Source organism: Canis lupus, chromosome 37 (assembly GCF_003254725.2).
Source record: "Canis lupus dingo isolate Sandy chromosome 37, ASM325472v2, whole genome shotgun sequence".
NCBI classification, from domain to species: domain Eukaryota; kingdom Metazoa; phylum Chordata; class Mammalia; order Carnivora; family Canidae; genus Canis; species Canis lupus.
In genome coordinates, this window is record NC_064279.1 from 7,321,335 (window position 1) to 7,329,955 (window position 8,621).

The 8,621-nt window shown below is 40.3% G+C and overlaps 1 protein-coding gene across 3 annotated transcripts in view; it reads right to left on the reverse strand.

The window, feature by feature from the left end:
- Window positions 1–8,481, reverse strand: part of SF3B1 (splicing factor 3b subunit 1) — a 62,562-nt gene extending 54,081 nt beyond the window's left edge. For all 3 annotated transcript variants that reach the window (XR_007408877.1, XM_025441866.3, XM_035710795.2), the window contains exon 1: window positions 8,308–8,481. The gene's annotated coding sequence lies outside the window, so the exon portion shown is untranslated. The remainder of the gene's footprint in view (window positions 1–8,307) is intronic.
- Between the last annotated feature and the right edge of the window lie 140 nt (window positions 8,482–8,621).

Here is an 8,621-nt window from a genome sequence, read left to right on the forward strand (position 1 = left end):
GCTGCACTGATGGTTTAAGATAAACAGATCTTGCCCTGAGCACCCTTTAGATTAAGCATCAGATTCCTCTTTTATAGGTTTTCTTGTTTTTTGAAGATGCCTGAAAAAGTAAGAGGATATGAAGATCTGTACTCGAGAAACAAAAGTAAAAATGAAGACATACTCAGCCAGAAATCTGATTTCTCTAAGATTCAGTAATATAGAGATGGACAATCATACAGAACTCAGTAACATGCATTTTAAAAACATTTGAGGATTTAGAAAAATCTGTACATCCCTTGATAGTCATCTACATAGGTAATACTGATAAACATTTTGTATTCAGATGCCAACATTAACTGACTTAAACGTTCATTTATTATTAAGTTCCCTAAAGCTATGCAACTAGTTGTGTTTTGACTCATTTTTTAGTTTGGAATCTATTTTCCCCAACATGATGTTTCTGCAGTCATCTCTTCTTAAATTGAAAACCACCACAATTCTTTACTTTTTTTTTTTTTTTAAGATTTTTTATTTATTCATTTGAGACAGAGAAGATACCATGGGAGAGAACCTGAGAGGGGGAGGGCAGAGGGACAGGGAGAAGCAGGCTTCCCGCTGAACAAGGAGTCTTGTCTTGGGGCTCCCAGGACCCTGGGATCAAGACATGAGCTGAAGGCAGATGCTTAACCATCTGAGCCATCCAGGCGCCCCCAAATAATTTACTTCTTATACATTAAAGTCCTAAATGTGAAACTAAGTAATTAAGCAGTAAAACATTCTCTGAATGTAGATCATAATCTCAAGTTTTTATTTTTTCCTCTATGAGTGGAAAATAGACTTCTACATAAGAAAGTTAAAATGTTAATTTTTTAAAGTAAAGACATGGGGGATCCCTGGGTGGCTCAGCAGTTTAGCGCCTGCCTTTGGCCCAGGGTGTGATCCTGGAGTCCCGGGATCGAGTCCCCACATCGGGCTCCCTTCATGGAGCCTGCTTCTCCCTCTGCCTGTGTCTCTGCCTCTCTTTCTCTGTCTCTCATGAATACATACACAAAAATCTTTATAAAAAAATAAAGACATAACAATATCAGAATGCAGCCCAAAGAGTCAATCAAGTTATGTTAATTATTTATTATTATATTATTATTTAGTATTTATTATTATAATTATAATTAAATCTAAGATTATCTAATAATTGCAATTTGTTAATTATTTCTGCTTAAAACTGCTAAACAGTTAATCAGAAACGAATCATTTTGTAGCTATATAACTTTTTTGAAGTATGCAACTTTAAAAAAAATACGAGTTACCAATTTTAAGTACTGCCAGCTACAATAATTTTGTTTTGACTGATTATTTTTGTTTTTTCTTTTCATATAATTATTTTATTGTGATTTGGACAGGCCATTTTCCCACATTTGAGTAAAATGTTTAGCACATTGTAAACTTAATAACTTATAAAAAGATTTTGAGTAGGAAAAAGGTAGAAGAATTTTAAAATGGCAAAAATCTAGAAAAATAGTATGAGAGAGGCTAAACTCTCAGTGAGCTGACGCTTATGATGAAATGCTAAGGAAAATACAAAGGCTTTCTGTCTGAAGCAACAATAATAAAAGTTCTGTTACCTGAGGTAGACAGCTCAGTGTAACTGAAGACAAAGTACACTCTCCAACTCATTTGTTTCTTTTCTGTGAAGAAAAATAATCTCAAAAGTAAAAGGAAAAAATATAAAAGGGAAATAGGCTTAATTGAAATGAAGTGAGGTATCAGTAAGAGAGTAACTGATAGCTCTAAGTGACAGCAGTTGTTCTGGCCTAAACCAACTGCATCCGGTTGGCCATGGTTGGCCACATCCCAGTGCAAACAGAACTTGCTAATGTAACCAAAGCACCTTTAAAAGCAATCTCAAGGGAATCTCTGGATGGCCCAGGGCGTGATCTTGGAGTCCTGGATCCTGGAGTCCTGCATCGGGCTCCCTCCATGGAGCCTACTTCTCCCTCTGCTTGTCTCTGTTTCTCATAAATAAATCTTTAAAAAATAATAATAAAAAGTAATCTCAACAAAATGTACTACTTGTGGAGAACCCAAGAGTTTAAAGATCTGAAACCTATATGCTATACTATATGCTAAACCGACTAAAGAAGTAACATTTCAGGCAGCCCCGGTGGCCCAGCGGTTTGGCGCTGCCTTTGGCCCAGGGTGGGATCCTGGAGACCCGGGATGAAGTCCCATGTCGGGCTCCCTGCAGGGAGCCTGCTTCTCCCTCTGTGTGTGTGTGTCTCTGCCTCTCTCCCTCTCTCTCTCTCTACGTCTCTCATGAATAATAAATTTTAAAAATCTTAAAAAAAAAAAAAAAAAAGAAAGAAAGAACATTTCATACCAAAAAGACAGGAGAATAGAAACTATGTCTCAGATTTTTTGAATGGTAATCCTAATATAAAATATGTTGCCTGCTGTTTTCATATATTATAGAAATACCACAGAAACCCTAGTATTTCAGCTGCTTTATAGTGTTTCAGCTGCTTTATAGTCCAATGCTGGGAGAAAGATACATAGAAATAATTATAATACAAAGTGGTTGGAATAGTTAGATGTATTTGTGGGATTTGGGGACTCTACAGAAATATCAAACCATGCTATCTATAGCTATATATAATTCCTAGGGTGAGGTATTTCTGGATGGGGTGACACTGGATCAGTTAGTTTCATAGGCTGAAGGAGGAATTAGCCAGGTGAAAGGGGGTAAGGGAAATAGGATATGAAGGAGAACCCTCTAGGAAAAGAGGACAGTTTAGGCAACAAACATGATAGCGTCTGTAGAATCTAGAAGCAATTCTGTGAGTAGATGCCACAGTGTGTGGCAGAGAGTAGCAAAAGGGGAATTCTAGGATTGGATGAGAAGCTGCTTATAAATTCCAAATGCCCTAAAAATTTCTGAATCTGGAAAGCTGAGAAGAGCCCCTAAACTATATTGTTATGCTTTGTGACCCTTCCTGGGTAGTCAATTATCCTCTTTTCTCTTGGTCACATTTCTGGTTTGAATCACTAGCTCAAGTATTGAGTTTTGACTCCCTCTAATTGAGCTGTTTTTAAAAACAGTTCTAATATTTTAGTATTACAAAGTTGCTGTTTCATCTTTCAAGGAGTCATAGAATACAAAGCAGCATTCTAACACAAGGTCACAAGGCAACTGTTCCAGTTGCTGACTGTGTTGCTTTCTAGTTTGTGCAAGTTACTTATTTTTAAACCTGTTTTCTATGTTCTTAGGGAATGAAGGACTGGATCAAATGGTCTTTGTTGCACCCCCTCAGATGCACCAATATCAACCAATGCTTCCTCCTCAGCTCAATCCCAGCTCTGTGAGGTTTGGGAGTAGGGGATGTGTTACCTTTATGCTTTTCAGGCACTAGTATCAGCTAAACAGTGGACTCCGCTCAGAAATCTGAGTCCCATCATTTTGGGATCCCTCCACTAAGTTTCTAAATTCTGATAACCCCAAGTTCTTCCTTGTTCCCTTCCAGAAGGGCAGCGTGCAGAAAAGTCAGGCCTGCCTGCTATTCTTTAAAGACTTGTTTACAAGGTTGGTCTTTGGCATTTGAAAACCTGTATGTCAGGTAAGTTTTCACCATTCCCAGAACTGATACTTGCTGTTCCTGAACTGTGCAAGCAATATGGTTTACGCTGAACATCAGCTTTCCTTGTGGAGTCTGGAATTTGGATACATGACAGGTAGAGAAGGCTTATGTGATCAGCCCTCAATAAAGACCCTGAACACTGAGTCTCTAATGGGCTTAGCTAGTTGGCAGCATTTCACACATGTGGTCAGAATTGTCAGAAGAATTAAGCATGTCATGTATGATTCTACTTCACAGGTTAAAGGACCCTTGGAAGTTTCACCCAGTTCCCACATGCTCCTTTTCCCTTTACTCATTTTGCTTTATATCCTTTGCTGTAATAAATTATAGCTTGAGTACAACTATATGTTGAGTCCATGAGTCTTCTCAGCAGACCATCAAACCTCCAGTGGTCCTGGGGACAAGAGGTGGTACCTACTTCTTGGAGTTACCAGTATGCACTTTTTATCACCATGGTTCTGCAATCCTTGTTTAACAATGTCCTTATATTAAATTTGCTGTTTAAGGCAGCCCAGGTGGCTCAGTGGTTTAGTGCCACCTTCAGACCAGGGAGTGATCCTGGAGACCTGGGATCGATTCCCACATCAGGCTCCCTCCGTGGAGCCTTCTTCTCCCTCTGCCTGTGTTCTCTGCCTCTCTGTTTCTGTGTCTCTCATGAATAAATAAAATCTTTAAAAAATAATAAAAAATAAAAAAATAAATTTGCTGTTTAAAATAACTGGTGTAATTTTCCTGACTAGTCCCTGACTGATATAGCCAGTCAGTAAGGGCAGATTGTCTAGTTAATCTTCTGTAGTCCAGCTTCATCAGCAACTAATCTTTTATAACACCATAAGAAATTAGAGCACTAATCTCTTATAACTCAGTTCCTCATTCAGTCAAGGAAGGTGTTCTTTCAACCGAACAATTCATGAAGATAATCCCTGTATGAAATTATTTAGCACACTAGAAATATTATTTTACTGATCAAAAAGGTACCAGTAAGGGATGCCTGGGTGGCTGAGCAGTTGAGTGTCTGCCTTTGGTTCAGGGCGTGATCCTGGGATCCGAGATCAAGTCCCACATCGGGGTCCCTGTGGGGACCCTGCTTCTCCCTTTGCCTATGTCTCTGCCTCCCTCTCTGTGTCTCTCCTGAATGAATGAATGAATGAATGAATGAATGAATGAATAAATAAATAAATAAATAAATCTTTTTAAAAAAGTACCAGTAATGAGATTAATTTTTAAAATCTGCTTTATTTCAGTAAAAAAATATAAGTAATGTTTAGGTAAAGGTTTTTCTCTGTGGTTAAAATTCATCCAATAATCATTTTGACTGGAGGATTGATGATGAATAGTAGCACAATGTCATAGCCATCTCTATTTACCTGAAGCCTTTCTAGTTCTGTTCAGTCTATAGTCTGAAATAAGCAAAAGGTCAAAGTGAGATTCTAAGTGGAAGTCAATAAGGAGGATTTCATTTGGAAAGATTACATGAAAAGTATAAATTAAATATGTCTGGATGTGCATATATATGCACACATATATAATTTTATTATGGAAAATTTCAGATATTCGTGAACATTAAATATTATAAACTCATTTACCTATCATCCCGATCAATACTTATCAACAAATGACCAACTTTGTTTTATCCACTCTATTTCTTCACTCTCGATTGGATTTTTTTTTAAAGATTTATTTATTTATTCATGATAGATCTATAGAGAGAAAGGCAGAGACACAGGAGGAGGGAGAAGCAGGCTCCATGCAGGGAGCCCAACGTGGGACTCGATCCCCGGACTCCAGGATCATGCCCTGGTCCAAAGGCAGGCGCCAAACCGCTGAGCCACCCAGGGATCCCCTCAACTGGATTATTTTAAAGCATATCACAAACGTCATTATTCAGTTGTAACAGCTTCAGTGTGAATCTTTACTGAAGTAGAGATTTCACTTGAATTTTGTAGTCTTGTATATGTCTTTTTATATTTAGTTTGTTCAAAACAAAATCCCAAAAATCTCTTAAATCTCTTAAATCTAATCAGTATGGATGGTAGCTACACTTACTATGAACATAGCATAATGTATAAATTTATCCAATCACTGTGCTGTACAGCTGAAACTAACATAACATTGTGTATCAATAATACTGAAAGGAAAAAGAAAATAGGGGCCCTTGGGTGGCTTGGTCTGATAAGCCTCTGAGACTCTTGATTTCTGCTCAGGTCATGATCTCAGGGTTGTGAGCCTGCATGGGGCTCTGCACTGGGCAGGGAGTCTTCTTAAGATTCTCTTTCCCTCTACCCCTCCTCCCTCTTAAAAAAAAAAAAATCTACCACAGTCCCCTGCCTTCTTTTTCTTCCCCTTTTTTTTTTCTTTTCTTTTCTTTCTTTTTTTTTTTTTGAAAGGGAGAGAGAGAGCATCAGCAAGGAGGAGGGGGTGAGGCAGAGCAAATTCTCTCTGGAGAGAGAATCCCAAGCAGGCTCCATGCTCAGCCTGTAGCCCAATGCAGAGCTTGATCCCATGACCATGATCCAAGCCAAAATCAAGAAGTAGACACCCAACTGACTGGGCCTTCCAGGCACCCCATCCTTCCTCCTTCTGTTTTATTTTTTTATTTTATTTTTTTATTTTTTTATTTTTTTTTTCCTCCTTCTGTTTTAGACATTTGTTGAAGAAATTGGGTGATTTGTCCTATACAATTTCCCATATAATTTGGCAGATTGCATCTCCTTGGTGTCATTTAACTTGTTCTTCTATCCCCTGTATAAACTGGCTTATCTAAAAGCTTGAGCAGATTCAGAATCAATTATTTTGCAAGAATGTTTAATATGTGGTATTATGTCAAATGTATTTTTAACAGCACAGTTGGTTTGGCCTCCAAGAGACTGCTTCTCACAGATACCTTATGATTTTTTTATTTACTACCAATATTTTTATGTTGATAGACCTTTAACCCCCAATTTATGGAAGCACTGTCACCTACTGAAACTGAACCAGAGTTTATTATCACCTTTAACCTTATAACTTTTATTTCCTTTGCTGAGAAGTCAAATGAGTACCATGTACTGTCATCTATTACAAAGATTTTTTGGGGGGATCCCTGGGTGGCTCAGCGGTTTAGCGCCTGCCTTTGGCCCAGGGCATGATCCTGGAGACCCGGGATCGAGTCCCATGTTGGGCTCCCGGTGCATGGAGCCTGCTTCTCCCTCTGCCTGTGTCTCTGCCTCCCTCTGTGTGTGTGTGTGTGACTATCATAAATTAAAAAATAAAAATTAAAAAATAAAAAAAAGATTTTTTTATCTGCCTTAAACTTTTTTATTGGGAAATTATATTCAATTAGATGACCTAATTCAGTAAGTATTTTCATATGTCTGGGAAGAGTTGAATGCGAAAATATTTGGCATATTTAATAAATGAAGGCCTTATGTTAAGTATATAAGCACATCATATATTATTGTACTGAAAAATTATGTTGAACAGGCCTAGTTAACAATACCAATAGTTCGGAATAGAACTTAGTAGGAGGTGGCGGTGTAATGCTTATATTTTCGAGACATCAGGTAACAACTGGTTTTTGAGCAGAGAGTGATATTATAAAAATGTGTTTTAAGGAAGACATTACTGGAAATAATTTAAGTCAGGAAGTGCACGGAGTCTATAGCTGAAGGTAATTTAATTAATGGAATTTAATTAAATTCCATTTAATAGAATTAATGGTGCAGCTACAGAACCACCTCAATGAACATATTCTGTATTGTACTGATAAGGACAAAGTTTGTAGCCGGTGATTTCAACTCCATAAAGCATGACTGCAATGAACAAAGAGTAGAAAATAATAAAAAAATATTAAGGCCCTATGTCATTATTTATGTCACCACCCCCCCCAAATAATCATACATACACACAGCAGCTGCAATATGTGTGAACATAAATTAGATCAAGTCACTATTCTGACCTCTGAACTTGCAGGAGTTCCCTTCATACTTAGAATAAAATCCAAAGTTGGTACCCTGGCCTCCCACTACCTCTAACCTCATTTCCCAGCATTCTCCTCCTCACTCACTGTGATTTAAGGACCTCGCTCTTCATAAAACAGGGTAAGATGCTTTCTGTTTGGGGCCTTTGCCCTTGGTATTCCACCTGAAGTTGCTTTCCTCCCAAATACTCACATGGTTCCTCACTTCCTTCAGTACCCTCCTCAGAGGCCCGCGAGACCAAACGACCATCCTGTATAGAATAGCACCCTACCTTACCCCTCTCCACCTGATTTATCTTTTTTTTTTTCTATGACAAGTGCCCAATATTTGTCGGCTACATTTAGTGAACCATCTCATTCATTCCCTTAAAGCCGCATTCAGTAAGTAGTACTGCTATCCAGCTTACAGGAAAGGCACAAAGTTAAGCGAGGACCTGGGAACAAACGGAGGAGAAAACAATGTCAGGATCTGATGCCCTGATTCCTGAAACGGGGTAAATTAAAGCAAAGTTGTCTGGCTTGTCCGGACTACGGGAACCCCACACTATGCACGAACACCCATTAGAACGCTGGCCACCCGAGAGCAGGGCGAACAGAAGTGAGTCGGGTCCCCAAGGACACGGCCTTGTTGTCCTCGCAACCACCTGGCGTCAGCACGGCCGGCACCGTGTCAGACAATCATTAAGCAGCCAGACTCCGACGCCAGACCTCGCGGCCAGGAGCGACGGCACTCACCGGTCTGGACAGTTACGCAAGTCACACCCAGAAGCTCGGGCTTCCTCCCACCCCGGGGCTGGGCTCACGCGCCGAGCCTCGCGACCGCCCGCAGCCAGGAGGACCGCGGCCGCGGCGACTCAGGGGAGGAGCCCCAGGCGCGGGGGCGGGGGCGGGGCAGGCCGTCACCGCGAGTCCCAAGTCGGCGCCCCGGGGCGCGCGGCGGCCGGCGGAGAGGGGTGGGTCCGGGCGGCCCCGCGCCCTCTGATTGGCCGGCGGGGTGACGCGAGCGTGTACGGAGGGCCTGACGTCAGTGGGGGCTGACGTCAGCTCCG